We start from the raw sequence: 18,857 nt of genomic DNA, 5'->3' as shown, positions 1-18,857 counted from the left end.
TTTTCAAAACAATTCTCCATCTCAAATTGCTATCTTGGTGCTTTGAATCTTTTTTCCTTCCTTCCTTCCTTCCTTCCTTCCTTCCTTCCTTTCCTTTCCTTTTTAAAATTTCAGACAGTCTCTCTATTATGCTGCCCTGACTGTCCTGGAACTGCCCTGGACTGACCAGGCTGGTTTCAAACTCACTGAGGTCTACTACAAAGATCTGCATCCCAAGGGCTGAGATTAAGGGAATGTGCTACCATGCCAAGCCTTTGACAGTCTCTTTACACTCATGTGAACACAGACAAATGAACATGCTCAGTTGGCTACATTGAATGACAGGTACGTCACCAGCTTGGACTGTAGTACATCCTGGTTACACAGAGCTCAGGATGTAGAGAATTGTCTGCCTTTAGGTGGAGAGGTGACTGAGGGCGATATGGAATCATCAGGCCTGAGTGGGAGGGGTCGTACATTTACAGTAGAAGAGGGGGTCCTGGCCCACACTAAGAACTGAACGTGACAAACAGTTGACACATAAATGTGGCCCTCCACTATTGTTTCACAGTAATGCCCCACATCCACGAGTTACCCCAATGTCTGGATGCTTTCTGCTCAAAAGCTTGGCCTGCACCCTAGAATCTCTGAGGCCCCTTTGCTCTTGGGCATGCATCAAGTCACTAGGGCTGTTGTGTATGGAGGAGTCCTGTGCAGTAGAAAGGATGGAAAAGGGCTCCCACTGGCTCCAGGATGTCCTCTCAGGGGTCATGACATAATGGGGCCTAGAGGTGATGCCTCAGGGCTGGGAGGCAGAGCTCTGGGTAAAGTGCTTGCCGTGCAAGCATGAGGTCCTGGGTTCGGATCCCTAGAATGCGCGTCTATGATCCCAGTGCCTCCGAGTTGAGGCAGGAGGCAGAGGCAGGAGCTCCGCAAGAGATCACGGGCCTGGTATACACAGGGGCCCAACAGCAAAAAATGGGAGCCTATCTCCAAACAAAGAGGAAGGTGTGAATGGACACCTGAGCGGTGTCTCTGATCTTCATACATGAACCATGGCACACACACATGAACACACAGAAAGATTTTTAAAAATAACAACACAACGGAGGGCAAAAAGGCAGAGATGGGAAAAACATTCCTTAGAGCCCCACTTATATTTGGGACAGCCATAGAGTTCATCATTCAAACTGGGACACTTCTGAGAGTGTAGGGAGCTGTGGATAATTGTGCTGGGGCCACGGGTATCACTTGAGACTGCCCCAGGTAGGCCAGGATACACTGACTCCCTCCTACCTCCACGAGGGACCTCGCCAAACCTTTACCATTAACTCTGACTGTCATCTACTGGCAGTGTGTCATGTGGTCTAAGTCACAAAGTTAGAGGTTAGCATTTAACCTTAGGCTGCTGGATTTCTTGGTGTCTTTTCCTTGCTTGTGTGGAAAAGAGGGTATTGGGGGCAAGAGAATAGAGGTTAGTTGGTAGGGTGCTTGCCCAGCACCACCAAAGCCCAGGGAGGGTTAGAGCGTGCCAGGCGTAAACCAGGTATGGTCCTGCATGGGTGTAATCCCAGAACTGGGGAGGTAGAGGCCAAAGGATCGGAAGTTCAAAGCTGAGGGCTAGGAAGATGACTCAGTCGGTAATGCGCCTGCCTCAGAAGCAGAAGGCAAAGAGAGGAGCTTCCCTGGGCCTCACTGCCTGGCAGTCTGGCAGAATCAATGCTCTCCAGCTTCCCTGAGGGACTCTGCGTCAAAAACTAAGAAGAACAATTGAGGAAGATGCCCAGCATCAATCTCCAGTTTACACACACACACACACACACACACACACACACACACACACACACACAGACACACACACTGTGCACGTGTGCTTGCACGCACGTGTGCTTGCATGCACGTGTGCTTGCATGTGTGTGTGCACCCACCAACACACACACACTCACATATGCCACCTCCTACCCCCACACATGAGATTCAAGGTCGTATTCAGCTACTTAGTGAGTTCAGGCCAGCCTGGGACATATGAGACTTGATGTTACAAAAAAAACATTCATACACTGCGGGGGGAGGAAGACAAAAAGAAAAGCTTAGCTGGTCTGGAGTGAGGGTGGGGCTCCATGGACCATGCAGGAAGATTCTAGGAAACAACTCTTATAAAGCCCCAATGAGCCTGGGGGGTAGTTCTAGGTTCAGGCTCTTGAGAGGCCCAGGGAATCTTCAGGTGCTAGCCTTTCTTGCTGGGGGTGGAGGGTGGGGGTGGGAGGTGTGAACAGAACCAGTCAGCTTTATGCTTCCTTGTCCAGCTATGCTCGGGTATGCCCAGGTATACACCCACACACATCTGCACATGTATCTCAACAAAAGAGTCAGGTTGGCGCAAGCCACACAGGTGCAATTCACTGGAAATGCCCTTGCTGGTGAGAAGGTCACATCGGTGTCATGCAAGCACACATACACACAGGGCATGGGCACACACATCCTATATATTGGCCCAGTCACCAGGGGTGATCATGCCTTATATATACACGCTGGGTGCACACAGGCTTCTGTTGAGATGCTCACCTGCCACGTGTCGCACCCTAACATAACACTCCAGCCTCTCCGCCTGGGAATCCTTGCCTCACCACTCATGAAGGGTGGCAGCCTTGGGGCCCCAGCCTTTATGCAAATGCTAAACCCAGCTCCCTCCATCTTTTCTCTCCTCTCTAATTGACTGTTTTCCCTCCTTGCTGGGGTCTGCGGGAGCCCTGGGTCACCATTCAGAAGGGATCTCCCGCTACTGCCTGGCCCTTCCAACCCGGGCTCTCGGCTCCTTTAATCTAGTTATTTATCCATCAACACACTGGGAGAAAGACACAAAAGGGTATAATTGTATCTGTGGCTGTTGATGTTTAATTAACCACATAACCTTTAGGGTTCTCTCTCTCTCTCTCTCTCTCTCTCTCTCTCTCTCTCTCTCTCTCTCTCTCTCTCTCTCTCTCTTTCTCTCTCTCTCTCTCCTCCTCCCTCCCTCTTTCTCTCTTACATCACTGCTACCCAAATCTCCTTTCTTTAAGCCCCCCTTTCTTCAAGCCAGCACCAAGTGCAGTTCACAGAGGAACCCGACTCAAAGTCTCCCCGACCCCCTCAGGAATGGGTGATGTCCCGTGTGAAGGGTTCAGGGTCCCAACTTCACGCTCCCCACCTCTCGTCACCTTACCTGCCTTTGCCCTGCCATACATCGGGCCACTCCTGGCCTGGCTGACCGGTGCCTTTCTGAGGTGGCACCTTGCAAAACTCCTCTCCCTGGCCCTTGCCTGGGACCAGCAGCTGTCATTTGCCGGGCGTCCTGCTTTCTCCACTGTACCATGCTAATTTTTTGAGGGACAATTTTTCGACAATGAGTCCTCCAGCCCGAACAGAAACCCTTTATGGGGCCGGCCCCAGGGAGGCCACAGAGCTGCCAAGGCAAACAAAGCCTCATTGCTACCGAGGAACACACGCTTGTGCCTTTCAGGGCCGGCCTGGTAGAGCTTGCTGCCTCCAGCCCAGGCCGAGGTAACACCTGGCCCGCCAGCTCCTGGCGCCTAATCAAGATATCAATCATGGCGGGGGCAGGGCATACTGGTGCCCAGGCCTCCGGAGCCCGCATGTTCAGGTAGCTGGCCTGCCCTGGGGCCAGTTAGGCTTGGCAGGAGTTAGGCGCTGGGGGAAGCAACCAGGCCCCCAAAATGGAGCCCTTAATTAGGCTGATATCATCCGGCACAAATGTTTCTCCTAAAGGAAGGCTTCTGGGTACCCAAATTACATCGTGCAAAATGCAAAGGAGGCTGGAGAGATGGCTCAGGCAGTAAAGTGTTTGCTGTGCAAACACAAGAATCCGAGTTCAATCCCAAGAATGCACAAGAAAAGAAAACGGAAGAAAGCTGGGCATAGTGGCATACCCTTACAATCCAGCTCTGGGGATGAGACAGGGGGATTCCTGGGACTCAATGGCCAGCCATTCCAGTTTAATTCGAGCTCCAGGTCAATGAAGAAACCCTGTCTCATAGAACAAGGTGTCTGATGCTTAAAAAAATGACACCTGAGGGTGACTTTTATCCTCCACACCACATAAACACAAGTCTGTATATTCACACACACACACACACACACACACACACACACACACGTAGAAGAAATGACAGCCTTTCTAAAGCCAGGGACTGCAGAGGAGGGTAAGACAGAGGATGAGCCTGTGGCTATGGACTCAGCTAAGGGCCTACTCCTGACTCCTGTCACTTTGTATCTTATTCAGGGTTTCTTAAACTTCTTCTTCTTCTTCTTCTTCTTCTTCTTCTTCTTCTTCTTCTTCTTCTTCTTCTTCTTCTTTTTTTTTTTTTTTTCGAGACAGGGTTTCTCTGTGTAGCCTTGAATGTCCTTGACTTGCTGGCCTCGAACTCACAGTGATCCACCTGCCTCTGCCTCCCAAGTGCTGGGATTAAAGGCGTGCGCCACTGTGTCTGGCTCTCAGCTATTTTAAAGAGTGACAGTAACTTGATTCCTAGAGTAGTTGGGAGATGGCTCAGTGGATAAAGTGCTTGATAGGCAAGTGTGTGGACTGGAATTCAGACACTCAGCACTCACATACATGCCAGTTGGGTATTGTGACCAGCCTGTAATCCCAGTGCTCTGGAGGCATAGACAGGAGAGCCCTGAGGCAAGCTAAGCTAGGTGAACTCCAGGGTCAGAGAGAAGCCGTATACAGGGAGACACCAGTGTCAGCTTCTAGCCTCTGCACATACATGCACCAGACACATGAAAACACACATATTCCAACCTATACAAACACATAGACATGCACAGACACACAGACACACACACAGACACAGAGACACAGAGACACAGACATAGACACACATAGACAGACACACAAATACACACAAACACACACAGACACAGACATACCACACACATATGTATACACACAAAATACACACACACACACACACACACCTATGTACATACACCTGTGCACTAGGTGTGAAAGATCAGATGTGTTATCTTCACTTGTTTTGTGTAGATGAGGAGAATGAGCTCAGAGAGGTGACATCTTTGTGTCACAGCTGTTCAGTGGTGAATGGAGAGTCACACTATGCCTGTCCCTTCTAAAGATGCCTGCGCTTGGAAACACTCCCCAGATTCCCCCCTGCTGTGCTGGGTGGATGGCTGGCAGCCACCTCTTTCCTGGGGACTCTGCTGCCTCTGAGACTGGAGATAGCAGGGAGGTGGCAGAGACAGGGGAGAAATCAGGACTGTGGCCTGAGGCCAAGCCTTGTAGTACCAGAACCCTAACCAGCCCAGGGCTGGGAAAGATGATACTCATTTTTGGCCTTGCCCACCTCTGGGTAGGTGTGGTGTCCTGGCAAGCTAGGGACCCAGTGCTTTACCGGCCAGGTGCTTGATGCTTGCATATTGGCTGGCTGCGCAGCAACCAGGTGCCAGAGGAAATCTTCGGATGCTGTGGTGGAGGGTATGAGCCACTTACTCGGTGTATGACTGCCTGTGCCTTAGTGACCTCATGTAAACAAACGATGCCCACAGCCCCTGACTCACAGTCTTCTTTAAGAATGGCATGGGCATCTTCTGTGGGCGAGTCTCACCCCCAGTTTGCCTTGGTGAGGCCGGGAAGCTCCAGTGCAGGTGTGCATCAGCCAGAATGCGTGATGTGGCTATGTATCCTCCTGAGGTGCTCAAGTGGCCCTTGTTCCCCTGGGCATTTTTGCCTTTCCCTGAGACACACTTTGACTTGTCCCAGGATCCCTCACTGAAGGACCCCAGCAGGTGGTACATGACCTCACTCAGCTGGATGAGGACACCCATCCTTGAGGGTTGGTGTCCATGACATATTGGTTGTGAAGCATTTTAGATATAAATCTCTATTATATATACAATAAAGCCTTTTGCAGTTGGAAGCACATGTACAACCTGAGACAAGAGTTCAGGCACTGTCCTATTCAGGTGCTAATTATTGGGTGAATAGTTATTTGCTCTCATCTTCCCAGAGGAAGCTATTTGCCACACGGGGACAATGGCTCACTTTCATCCAGTTGTGCTTTCCAGGAGTGGTCAACTCTGTGCCAAGTGCTGGGCACACAGTAGGTATTTTGCTGCATGCTGAGTGTTTAGTTTAGTTCTAGGTCTGGCATTGGAGGTGATAGGAGCAAGGAGTCCAGCAAAGGAAAGGCAGATTCTATGATGGCTGAAATCTCAGGAGGAGGAAGAGGAGGAGGAAGAGGAAGAGAAGGAGGAAGAGGAGAAGGATGAGGAGGGATTGGTGGGCTTTGAAACGAGGTCCATCAAGGTCAAACAGGGTCATGTTTGGAGCTTAGTGGGTGCCGGGCAACAACCAACACTTAATGTTGCTGCCAGTTCTATGGACTAGAATCTAGGAGCGGATTAGACATGTGGCCCTGGCTCAGAGTGTCCATTGGGGTGATGGTCATACTTCATATTTAACACGTATGAAGCCTAAAGTTAATTTTATATAACCCTTTCAATTTGTTTTATTGTGGGTAATTTTCCATTTGTGAGATCATGTCAGTACTTTATTTTTATTTTATTTTATTTTTTTCATGTCAGTACTTTAAAAAAGTGTTGAGTTTCAAAGCATTTCAGACTTTGGATTTGGGAGTTAGAGATTCTCAATCTGAATTTTAAGTACAATATGGGGGAGAAAACAGGGGTTTGTTGTATTTAACCGCAGACCTTATTGGGAGAGGGTGCCAAATATTTCCAGTGCTCAGGGGTCTCAAGTGTCTGAACTCGGCTCTAAGGGGATGGGGTGGGGACTGCAAAGCTCGTTGTAGAATATTGTGTAAATAGGAAGTGGAAACAAACGCGTTGCTCAACAACGGGGCATCTGCCAAGGGCACGAGGGAGTGCTGCATGCCTGGATACGGTTGTCGGTGGAAATGTGAGGAGTACGCAGAGGTGGGTGAACTACATCAGTTGGCAGGCATCCGAACAACGCCGTGACATTTTTGTTCACAGAGCATGAAGCAGAGAAACAAGAGCATGGGGAGACGATGTGCTTCAGGGAAGCACTTGCTAGCTAGAGACTTGAATTCGGGTCCCTGGGATTCACAGGAAAAAAAGCCAGGTGTGCCTGTGTTAGTCTGCAATCCCCACTCCTGGGGAGGCAGAGACAGGAGGATCCCTGGGGATTGAACTGCTGGAGGTTTGGAGAGAGGGGAGGGAGGGAGAGAGGGAGGGATGGATGGATGGATGAAGTGAGTGAGGGATGGATGGATGGAGGGAGGGAGAGAGAGATGGATGGAGGGAGGGAGGGAGCGAGGGATGGATGGAGGGAGGGAGGGAGGGAGAGAGGGATGGATGGAGGGAGGGAGGGAGAGAGGGATGGATGAATGGAGGGAGGGAGGGATGGATGGAGGGAGGGACAGAGGGAGAGAGGGATGGATGAATGGAGGGAGGAAGCGAGGGATGGATGAATGGGTGGATGGATGGAGGGAGAGAGACAGAGACAGAACTTGTTCCAACAAATAAGGTGCATAGGCTGGGAAGATGGCTCGGTAGATAAAGGAACTTGTTGCTAAGATTGTTGGATCCCTGGGACGCACATGGTGGAAGGCGAACACCAACTCTTGCCAGTGGTCTTCTAACGGCTACCTGTGTGGAGATTTACCAGGTAGCCTCATAATGTCTGAGCTGAGGTCTGGAGTGGGGTGGGGTTGAGGGGGACGACCACACAGAAGCCAGTTGGAAGAAGCAAGAGGCTGGGCCAGTGAGGCACAGCGCATTTGCAGGGCCTTCCCCACTGCCCCGCTGCTGCTTGCTTTCTCGCCTCTCCCTCTCCTCTCCCCCATACACACAGAAAAAATTTCAAGCTACTCCAAGAATGCCCGCAAGTAGGCACACGTAGCTGGTGGAAGTGCCAGTGCTGTTTATCATATTTTATTTTGGTTTTGTTTGCCTGTGTTTTGTCAGTCCTTTTTCCTACAACGGCTACATGCCACTCTGGTAATCAATTCAAAGCTTCAGATGCTCCCATGGAAAGGACCTGCATAGAGTCGGCCGAGTACTCTAATATCCCTCAAGGGCCCTAACCATGAACTCCTAGCCTAATAGTGTAGGACAAGAAACTACCCAGAACTCCCTTTGAGCATCCTCTGGGCACGAGCATGCTCGGCGAAGAGGGAAAGATTCCCAGCATGAATTGCATCTCGCAGGAGAAGTGAGCAGAAATGGCTAAAGCTGATCATTAAGACAACCAGCTCCCAGGTTGGTGCACTCACTTCCTGTCAGGTGACCCAGCCAGGAGCACACTGTGCCAGGTGCCGAGCAGCAAGTCTGCAGCCTCTGCCTATGCAGAGGCAGCTGCCTTGGCCATGGAGAAGCTGGTACCCGTCTCCAAGGGATCCCTGATGAAGACAGCCTGAGAGAGACTTACCAGATAGCCACATAATGGCCAAGCTAAGGTCTGGAGTGGGGTTGGGGGTGGAGAGTGAGGGCACAGAATCCAGCGGGCAGAGGCAAGTGGCTGAGCCTCCTGTACTGGGTCAGTGAGGCATAGGGCATTTGCAGCCCCTTCTCTGCTGGTCACTGACCTGCTGCTCCTGGAGCGACAGGCAGCATCTTTCAGCAGTGATGCTGGCACCCTTACTAGTGTCCCTTGTGATCTCTTTGCCTTAGCTCTGGCTCCTGGAGCCTTTTAACTTGGAGAAGAGGACCCTGGGTGAAGGTGGGGGTAGGGGTGGGGGTGTGGGGGGGAGAGTGTGTGTTTGATTTTACCTGGTGGGTAAGGAAGGTCAAGGGGCAGTCCTGAGCTTGACCTGTTATGAAAGCCACTGAATTTGGATGAAAAATCCAAGGAAGAGCCTATGACTGCTGTCACAGGCACTGATTGGCCTTATTAGCCAGGCTGGCACACACCTGTAAACCTGTGTGCTTCTGGAAAAGATGGACTTTTGACAATGTCTGCATTTGCTAATACCTGTCACCATGACAGGAGGATTTCCTGGAAGAGGTAAATTAAACGTGAGATGAGAGGGCTGCGGGTGTAACTTGGCTGGTAAACAGTACCTGTTAAGCATGCATGAAGGCCTGGGTTCTGTCCCTAGCCCCACAGAAACCAGGTACGTCAGCGCAAGACTGTAATCTCAGTCCTCGGAAAGAGGAGGATGTGAGTATGTACCATTTGAATCTTTCTGCTTCTGGGTTAACTCACTCATTATGATCATTTCTAGCTCAATCCATTTGTCCACAAATTTCGGGAATTCCTTGTTTTTAATAGCTGAGTAGTATTCCATAGTGTATATGTACCACAGTTTCTTTATCCACTCTTCTACTGAGGGACACTTAGGCTGTTTCCATGTTCTGGCTATTATGAATAAGGCTGCTATGAACATGGTTGAGCAAATTTTCTTGTTGTGTGCTGGAGCATCTTCTGGGTATATTCCAAGGAGTGGAATAGCTGGGTCTTGAGGAAGCCCTATTCCCAGTTTTCTGAGATAGCACCAGATAGATTTCCAAAGTGGCTGTACTAGTTTGCTTTCCCACCATACTCACTTATATCTGGACACTAGCCCAAGGGGCATGTCCCACGAAAGCCTTTACTTACCAGGACACTGGGACAGAGGGGAGGACATCCTATTGGGACCCTAGATGAGAGAAGCATGGGAGAATAGCAAAGTAGAAGGATCCAGAGGGTCCTAGAAACCTACAAGTAGAACATTATGATAGGCAGATTTGGGACCAGGGGTCCCGCTCAAACTAAGGCACCAGCCAAGGACAATACAGGCGGTAAACCTTAAACCCCTACCCAGATCTAGCCAATGGACAGAACATTCTCCACAGTTGAGAGGAGAGTGGGATATGACTTTCTCACATACTCTGGTGCCTCACATTTGACCATGTCCCCTGGAGGGGGAGACCTGGTGGCACTCAGAGGAAGGATAGCAGGTTGCCAAGAAGAGACTTGATACCCTATGAGCATATACAGGGGAAGGTAATCCCCCTCAGGAACAGTCATGGGGGAGGGGAATAAGGGGAAAATGGGAGGGAGGGAAGAATGGGAGGATATAAGAGATGGGATAACCATTGAGATGTAACAAGAATAAATTAATAAAAAATTTAAAAAATAAAAAAAAAGGAAAAAAAAGAAAAAAAAAGAGGAGGATGAAGGAGGAGTTCAACGTCATCCTTGGCTACACAGCAAGTTGGAAGTTAACGTGAATGATATTAGACCCCATTTAAAATATGAAATAACACGCTTAACTAAACTAAAATGGGAATGATTAATTATTGCAGCGTTACAGTGGTGAGCAAACAGGTTTGCAGAAATTTGAAGCCCCTTAGGTTTCCTGGGACACTCTGGTACCAGGGTAGCCAGATACCAGGGGTCTCGTTGGTTCCCTGTGTTGCTGTGGAGGCAGATGGGGACAGCATCCTGGTGTAGACACTGTCAGAGCCACCAGGGTAAGCAGGGTGGGTCAGATAAGGAGCACTGATGAGGAGCCTGGGAGAAACATAGTCTTTTTTGCTCCTGGGTGCCGGGGATCTGTATGGCAGGGCAGCGGGGAGTGGGCTGAGATGGTGTAGGTATGCAGAGGCAGCTGCCTTGGCCATGGATGTTACTAGGATGTCACTAATGAGACTGGAGGCTGACATTGCATAATTTGTGCAGATATGAGAGCAGATATGACTAGCTCGGGAACCTTTAGTGCGTGTCTGTATGTGTATGTGATGTATATGTGCATGCATGTGCAGGTGCATGCATGTGCAGGTGCATGTGCATGCAGGTGCATGTGTGTGCATGTGTGTAGCATACATGTGGGAGTCAGAAGGCGACCATGGGTGTCAGCCCTCTCCTCTTCTTGTGTGAGGCAGTCTCTTGCTCACAGTTTCTGAAAAGGCCAGGCTAGCTGGCCTGAGAGCTTCTGGGGGGTCTCCTGTCCCTGTCTTTCATGGGCAGCATGAAGTGCACAGATCACAGATGTGAGCCAACCTGTCCAGCTGTTGTGTGGGCTCTGGGATCCGAAACCAGGATGTGCAGCAGGTTCTCTGCACACAGAATCATTTCCCCACCCCTTGCTTAGTTTCCTTTTCTTTCCTTTCCTTTTCTTTTTTTTTTTTTCCAGGGGTGGAGTGGGAAGGGAGGGAGGGAGAGGGAGAGAGTCTCACTACGAAGCTAGCCATGGCTGGCCTGGAATTTACCATATAGACCGGGCTGGAATGGAACTCACAGAGACCCGCTTTCTTCTGCCTCCCAAGTGTTGCAGTTAGATGTGCGCGCTACCATGCTCACCAGCCGGCTCCCGCCCCGCCCCGCCCCGCGCCCCGCCCCCATCCCATCCCCCCCATCACCCACTGCCCCGCCCCCCTGCACCTGTGTAAAACCTTGCCTCATTCTGTAATGTGCAGCATCTTCACAGGGTGGAAATCACTCCAGGCCACAACGAGATGCTACTTACCCCCTTCCTATCCCCTATTTCTATCCCTCCAGGTCCCTTCTTCCGGGGACGAGGGCTCTGAAATCTTCAAGTCCCTGCTGACCGCAGGTGCCAGCTATGTCTCTTTCCTGATGCCCGTGGTCCCTGATATCTGGGCATGACGAGCCTAGGGCCTCTTTCTGAGGACCCGCACAGGTGCGTGACTCCAGGCAGCTGGTCTCTCAGCCTTAGCAAGCACCCCCTAAACTCCACAGCACAGCTCAGCTCCTGATGGAGGTCCACGACTTGCTCCACTCACCCAGTGTCCTGAGAGGGCAAGTGACTGGTCTGAGGCCAGAGGGAAATGGGAGGAGTGGGTCTGCTCACTGTGAGTGGCTGGAGCTACAGCAGGGAGCTGTCCTCTATCTCTAAGCGACCTCCTGAGAAATGGCATGTGAGGGCTGTAGACTTTCATGTAGGTCAGACAGAGACTCAGGGTGGACAGTGTCTTGGGGGCCCAAATGGGCTGAAGCTAAGGCTCCAAGAATCGCGCTGAGAACAAGAGCCTGCAGGATGCTGCGCCCGGTTTGAGTGGTGGGGCCTCCTTTCCCGCTTCCTTCCTTCCTTCTTTCCTTCCTTCCTTCCTTCCTTCCTTCCTTCCTTCCTTCCTTCCTTCCTTCCTTCCTTCCTTCCTTGTGACAGCTGGGCTTGCTCTGTACATGGTGGGCAAGCACTCTACTGCCTGGCCTGTACCCAGAGCCCTCCTGATTGCTTCAATCTCAGATGTTTGCTCCTCTGCTATGTAAAAATCCTTACATTTTCTCATGAATTTGCCTCTTTCGTTGTGTGGCCGCTTCCCTGTCAGTGGAGAGGAAGACTGTCACCTTGGCTGGCTTTCCTACAAAACACCTCAGCCATCTCACCTTTCCACCCTACGGCCTGAACCACCCAGCTCAGCCGCTCCCGAATTCCTGTCCCTCAGGAACTGTGTGAAATAATAAATGCTCCGTGTTGTTTTTAGCTCCCAACCTTTGTGGGATTCAGTTATGCAATGACAGAGAAACTGACAAGCTCAGAGTGGCGGGAGTGGAAGAAGAGAAGGGAACATAGTCTGGGCAGGGCTGCACAGGCAGGTGGGCCAGAGTCAACAGACCTGCAGGGCCTCTAGAAAAAGATGACTTCCGGGCATGTCCAGCGCATGTCCCAAGATAGTGATGAGTGCAGTCCAACATATTTATTGACCAAATATCATACCACTCCATCAAAAAAAAGGTTACACATCTCTTGTTAAAGCCTAAAAAGCCCTGAGGTTCAATACGGGGGCACAGTAAGTACCCCCCAATAAAGAGTGCACTAGGAGGCTGTGGGGAGGGAAAAAGAGGAAAGGAAAAAGCGAGAATCGGTGTGGGGGAGGGGGAGGGAAGTCCTGTTTCCATATCCCTGTGAGAGACCTTGACCTGACTTAGGGAGGAGATCTGTCGGAGGGGGGTTGGGGGGCAATGCAGATGGATGGGCACCACTGTGAAGTAGATGTGGGAAGCAGAGGAGAAAGGTGACAATGGGGTCCACTGTTCATGCTCTGGGCATCATCAGCTGGATGGAAGTTCTGACTAGGACAATGAAATGGTCAGGGTATCCTACTCAGGGCTACCCAAGACATGAGAGATGCAGTCAGAACTGGCTGTGGGAGGCCTCTTGGGATGCTCAGCATCCTTGATGAATGAGCAACAGGCCCCATCAGAGAGGAGAGCTGAGGGGCATCAGAGTGAGCAGAAGAGGGGCTCCTGGGGATCCAAGGTGAAGAGACAAAGTGGAAGCAAGTGAGCCAGGCTCAACCGCTAGAAGGTCAAGTGGGCCTTGTGGGGCCCCATCTTGCTCCACTGGGCATGAAGGTTGTAGCAAATCATACATGGTAGGTTTGAAGAGTGAGTGGAAGGTAAAGAAGTAGGGCCATGGGGTAGGGTCACTGTCATAGAAGACACTCTGAGAGGACAGCAGACAAAAGAGGAGGCTTCAGCCCCCATCACTGAGACCTCTTCACAGGAGGGCTTGAGGGTTCCAACAACACGGGGCAGGCTCCCTCCAGCCTGAGCCATGCTGTCTCCTGGTACTTACATGTGCTCTTCCCTTCCCCCAGGTGACCTTTCCTTCTTTACTTTTGTGAAGATACACATCACAGGAACACACGTGTGTGTGTGGTGGTGGTGGGGAAGTATACATCTACATATGTGTACATGGGTGTGGACACCGGAGGACAATTTCAGCTGTTGTTCCTTGCTTTTTGAGATAGGGGTTCCCACCAGCCTGTATCTTGCCAAGTAGGCTGGGATGGCTGACCAGCTTCCGGGATTTGTCCATTTCCAACTCCCCCAGAATTGAGCTTATAAACACATACCACCACACTTTTGTTGTTGTTGTTGTGGTTTGTCTGTTTTTTTTTTTTTTAACATGAGTTCTGAGAATTGAATCCAGATCAATTGAAAGCACTTAGGTGCTTTCTTTTTTTCTTTTCTTTTAATTAATATTTTTAAAACTACTATACATAGTGATAGGCTTCATTGTGGCACACACACACACACACACACACACACACACACACACCTGTATCATTTAACTTTGTTCTAATTCATGCCACCTACGTAACTCCTGTTTGTCCTTTAGGTCACTGTTGGGATGATGCTTCCTCAGGGAGTCCCTCGGTGTCCCTGTGCCATGGTCCCTGTGGCAGACGTTTTTATTATAGGCCATATGAGCTGTGTTCCCTCATTATCCTTTTTCTCACAAAGCTGGGGACTATGAGCTATGTTGGGGCTGCCTGTGAAGAACCAGGTTCCAGGCGGGTTCCCAGCACCCCTGGGTTGAACATATTCTTGCACTAATTAGTGCAAGGGGAGGGGCTCCTAAAGTAGAGTGTTCCCTTGGTCTGAGAAGATGCTACACAGACTCGTAACCCATCAAAGTGGTCAGAGCAAGTGACTGCTGAGTGCTCAGCCCTAACTGGGACATCTACACCAACCTCTTCAAGGCTCAGGGAACACTCTAGAGGAGAAAGTGGGAAGACTGTAAGAGTCATGGAGCGGGTAGAGTGCCATGGAGCACTGTCTTCAGGGCATGGTATGGCTGTTGCATTCTTGAATTCTCAGCAGCTGTGGCTACACACAGAAGACTTGCAGAAGATTGGGCCCACCGGCATGCCATCTCTCAAAGACACTCATCCCTGAGGGTCTATAGGCAGTCAACGGTTGTTGGAAGAGGGAGGGGCGTTTTCTTCAGTGGTGTACAAGGTGCCCATACTCCTATAAATAACCCCTCATCCATGCTCCTTGTTATCCATCTGCAACAGAGTCTCATTTTTTACTTTTTCTTTCTTTCCTTTTTTTTTTTCAAGACAGGGTTTCTCTGTGTAGCCTTGGCTGCCCTAGACTCGCTTTGTAGACCAGGTTAGCCTTAAATTCACAGCGATCCACCTGCCTCTGCCTCCGTGAGTGCTGGAGAGCCTCATTTTTTAGACGGCCTTAAGTGACACAAATAGAATTGCATAAACAATGCAAAGTTCAGAATGTGGCTTGCCTAGGCTTTCTTGGGGGGCATTTGAAGAGCCCAGTGGCCAGATGGGTACAAGACTGGATGCTGGGGTGAGATCTGGGAAAACATGAGCTCCCCCACCCTGATTTTAGTATACCTCAAAGGACTGGATGGCAAGGCAGCAGATGACCAAGAGAAAGGTGGACACTGGTGTCTCTGACAGAGACACTATTCTGCTCTACTCACCCCGACCTTATTCTCATCTCCTTGGGTACCTATGATATTAGCATCTTTCCACAGGGGCTAACTTCAGCTAGTGTTAATGTTGTAAAATTGATTTCATTTCATTTTTTGAACTTTATGTGTATGCATGTGTGAGGCACATGTATGTCAGTGCCTAGGGAGGCCAGAAGAGGATATTGGACACTCTGCAGCTGGAATGGCGAGTAGTGGTGAACCGTGTCATGTGAGAGCTGGGGTCCAAACTCACATTCTCCCCAAGAGCAACCAGCATTCTTAACTGCTGAGCCATATCTTCAGCCCGTCCTCTCAACCTTGGAATGGTCACTGAAGGATGGGACAAGATGCGCTGGATAAGGGATTTCTTGCAAAGGATTATGGGCTTTTTCTGGCTTCGAGTCCCTGTTTCCACAGGCCTGGCCTAGGGCGGATGTTGTGGACTGAGTGAATCTCTGGGCGGATTCATGAATCAGCTACTATAAGCAGCCACATTCACAGACTGGCATTTCCCATCCACTGAGAAGGCAGCCATTGTGTCAGTATGTGCAGGATCTCATCAAGTTAGCCAGTGACGTGGGAAGGAGCTAAGATGATCACATGGTAAGCTCCATCCTTTTAAGACAAGGATTGGCCACCCTCTTTACCAGAAAGAGGCCCGTTCAGAAGTATAGAAGCCAGGGCATGTCATCCATGGACACTATATGTGATTCTAATAAGGCACAATGTCCTCAAAGTGCAGGTCTGACAGCAGGTGATGGCTCACTGTATGTTCTGTTATAGAGAAAAGTCTTCAGTTCTACAAGTCATGACAGGAGGCCAGAGAGCAGCCAACAGGGTGGGCTGCAAGGTGCTCATGGAGTGATAGCCAGGCCAGGCCAGAGTGGATGGCCTGTGGGGTGTGGTAAGGCCACATAGGGGCTCTCACCACCTGTCCTGCTCCTCCAGGTCAGCTCCGATGCCAGAAGTCAGCCTCTAAGGTATCCGGTCCGGTTTCTAGGGGGAGACACAGCCAGAGCTAAGCCTTGTTTCTGTGATTCAGAGCCTGCACTGCCCTCTGGGCAGATAGACTTAGAAGCGAATGACAGGGCAGAGGGTCTGAGGATCCTAGTGTCCTACAGTCAGACAAAATATGAGTAGAGAAACCAGCGGGTAAGGGGAGGAAGGCGACTTGAGACCATGAAGACTTCATGTGGGGGGTGGGGAGCAAGTGGTGATCAGGACAAAGAGGGAGTGCACAGACAGAAAGAATAGGGGTGCAGCGGGGGCTAGAGATTGTACAGTGACATAAAACTATCTGTAACTCCAAATCCAAGGTATCTGACGCCCTCTTCTGGCCTCTGCAGGCACCTGCATTCACATGCACATAGCACACACAAATGCACACATGTACATATAATTTTAACTACTACTAATGAAACAAATAAAAAATTTTAAAAAATGAAAGAGTGGGGGACAAAAACCAACCACTGACCTGCAGGAGGTGAGGGAAAGCAGACAAGTGTCACACTCGGGGGAAGGTTGGCTAGGGTTTCACATCAACCAAAGTGGTTTTAAACTTGCTATATAACCAAAGTTGACCTTGAGCTTCTGATCTTCCTGTGTCCGTCTACTGGGGGATGGGATTCGTGTGGGCTACAAAGCACTCTTATTAGCTGAACTACTGCGTCCTGAGGTTCTATATGATCTTTTAAAAGATGCAGCGACTCAGTGAATTGGTTATAACACAGGAAAGAGTCTAGAAATAGATGTTTATCTACATGCATGCTCAGTTTATTTTCAAGCGAAGTACAAAGAGAATTTGTCAAAATTATATTCCTTTTGTGACGGCTAAACTCTACACCCCCGGAAGAGGGAGCCTCAATGTAAGAATTGCCTTCATCTGACTGGCATGTGGATGTGTCTGTGGGGGCATTTCCTTGGTTACTAATTGATGTAGGCCCACCATGGGTGGCACCATTCCTAGGCAGGTGGCCTGGGGTCTGTTAGGAAGGTAACTTAATATGGACCTGGGAGCAGGCCAGTAAGTAGCGTTTCTTTGTGGTTTTATAATTAATATATAAGCTTCTGCTTGGAATGCCTTGTTTTGTAATTAATATATAAGACATCACAGGTAGGCAAACAGAAGCAGAATCCTAACACCTTGATGGTGCACTGTGAGCCAAAAGTGTAAGATGAAGTTAACTCTCTTACCCAAGCTGTCTTGTATCATGGTTTTTTTTTAATCACAGCAACAGAAAGGAGATTAGGACATTTCTAACAGTTGCAACAACTGGACACACACATACAAAAATTGCGTGTATATGTCTACATACATGTGCATGTGAGTGCACTTGTGTGTGGAGGCCAGAAGTCAACACCGGGCATCTCTCCACCTTATTTTCTGAGGCAAGAGTTTCTTTCTGAGCCTGGAGCTAGTCGACTCAGCCAGGCTGGCTTAGGGTCAGGGTCAGAGTCAGGGTCACGGTCAGGGTCAGGGACAGGGTTCAGTGAACTCCAGGAATTCACCTGTCTTGGTCCCTCAGCATTAGTATTACAGATGTTTATGACAGGCCCAGCTTTTACATGAGTGTTGGAGACTGGAGCACAGGGCCTTATGCTTGTGCAGTGGCCACTTTACACACCAACTCTCCCCTTTCCTTCAACAAAATGAAACAGACAAAAATCCCCACAAACACTATTTTTTAAAGAAGTTCTACACATTTATTTGTTTATTTATGTATTTGTGTGGGGCGGGGTATGTGGAGGGCAGAGGGCAGAGGACATCTCATGGGAGTTGGCTCTCTCCCTCCATCGTGTCCTTGACTGATTCCTGGCAGCCAAGGACAGGTCATCAGGCTTGGTGGCAAGCCCCTTTACCCACTGAGCCATCTCACCAGCTCTCCTTATTTTTGGAAACCTGACTCTCACTAGTTAGATAGATTCCCTGTCCCCATTCCTGATGCTGGCTGTTGGATTTCCAGGCATGTTGTCACACATGGTTTTTGTTTGTTTGTTTATTTGTTTAATGTGGGTCTGGGGAACGGGACCTTGACTTTTCCCTCTTGCCTGACAAGCACTTTACTGACTGAGCCAACTCCCCAGACCTTGGGAATATCTAATAGCACAACCCAGATATTCTTCTCAAGGAGACCATACACATGTACACACTGTGCAGTACCCAAAAAAGGAGCTAAGGGTCAGTAAGATGGCTCAGTGGGTAAAGTGGCTTGCTGCATAAGCCTGAGGACCTAAGTTCAATCCCAGAACTTACATAAAGGTGGAAGGGAGGAGGAGGGAATGGACTCCCAAGAGCTGTTCTCTGACCACTGCACACATGCTGTGGCATGCATGCACCTGCACATAGACACACACACACACACACACACACACACACACACACACACACACACACAGAGAGAGAGAGAGAGAGAGAGAGAGAGAGAGAGAGAGAGAGAGAGAGAGAGAGAGAGAGAGAGAGAGAGAGACCACAATAATATCTGCAAAAATAAAACCACTAAAACCACTAAGACAAAATGTCAGTCAGGGTGACAGGATTGCTGTATGGGCGGATGTGCTGGTTGGTGTGATGTTTAGTGTTAATTGTCAGCTAGACAGATCCAGAATCACCCAGCCAGTGGGCCTTCTGAGTTGACAGGATTACAGTACTTGAGTGAGAAGACCTCCCAGCTTGGGTTCTGGACTGCAGATATGGAGAAAGGGAGG

This window comes from Acomys russatus, chromosome 6, assembly GCF_903995435.1.
Source record: "Acomys russatus chromosome 6, mAcoRus1.1, whole genome shotgun sequence".
In the NCBI taxonomy this organism is placed as follows: Eukaryota; Metazoa; Chordata; class Mammalia; order Rodentia; family Muridae; genus Acomys; species Acomys russatus.
The sequence above is the reverse complement of the archived record's forward strand: the minus strand, read 5'-3'. Positions refer to the sequence as shown.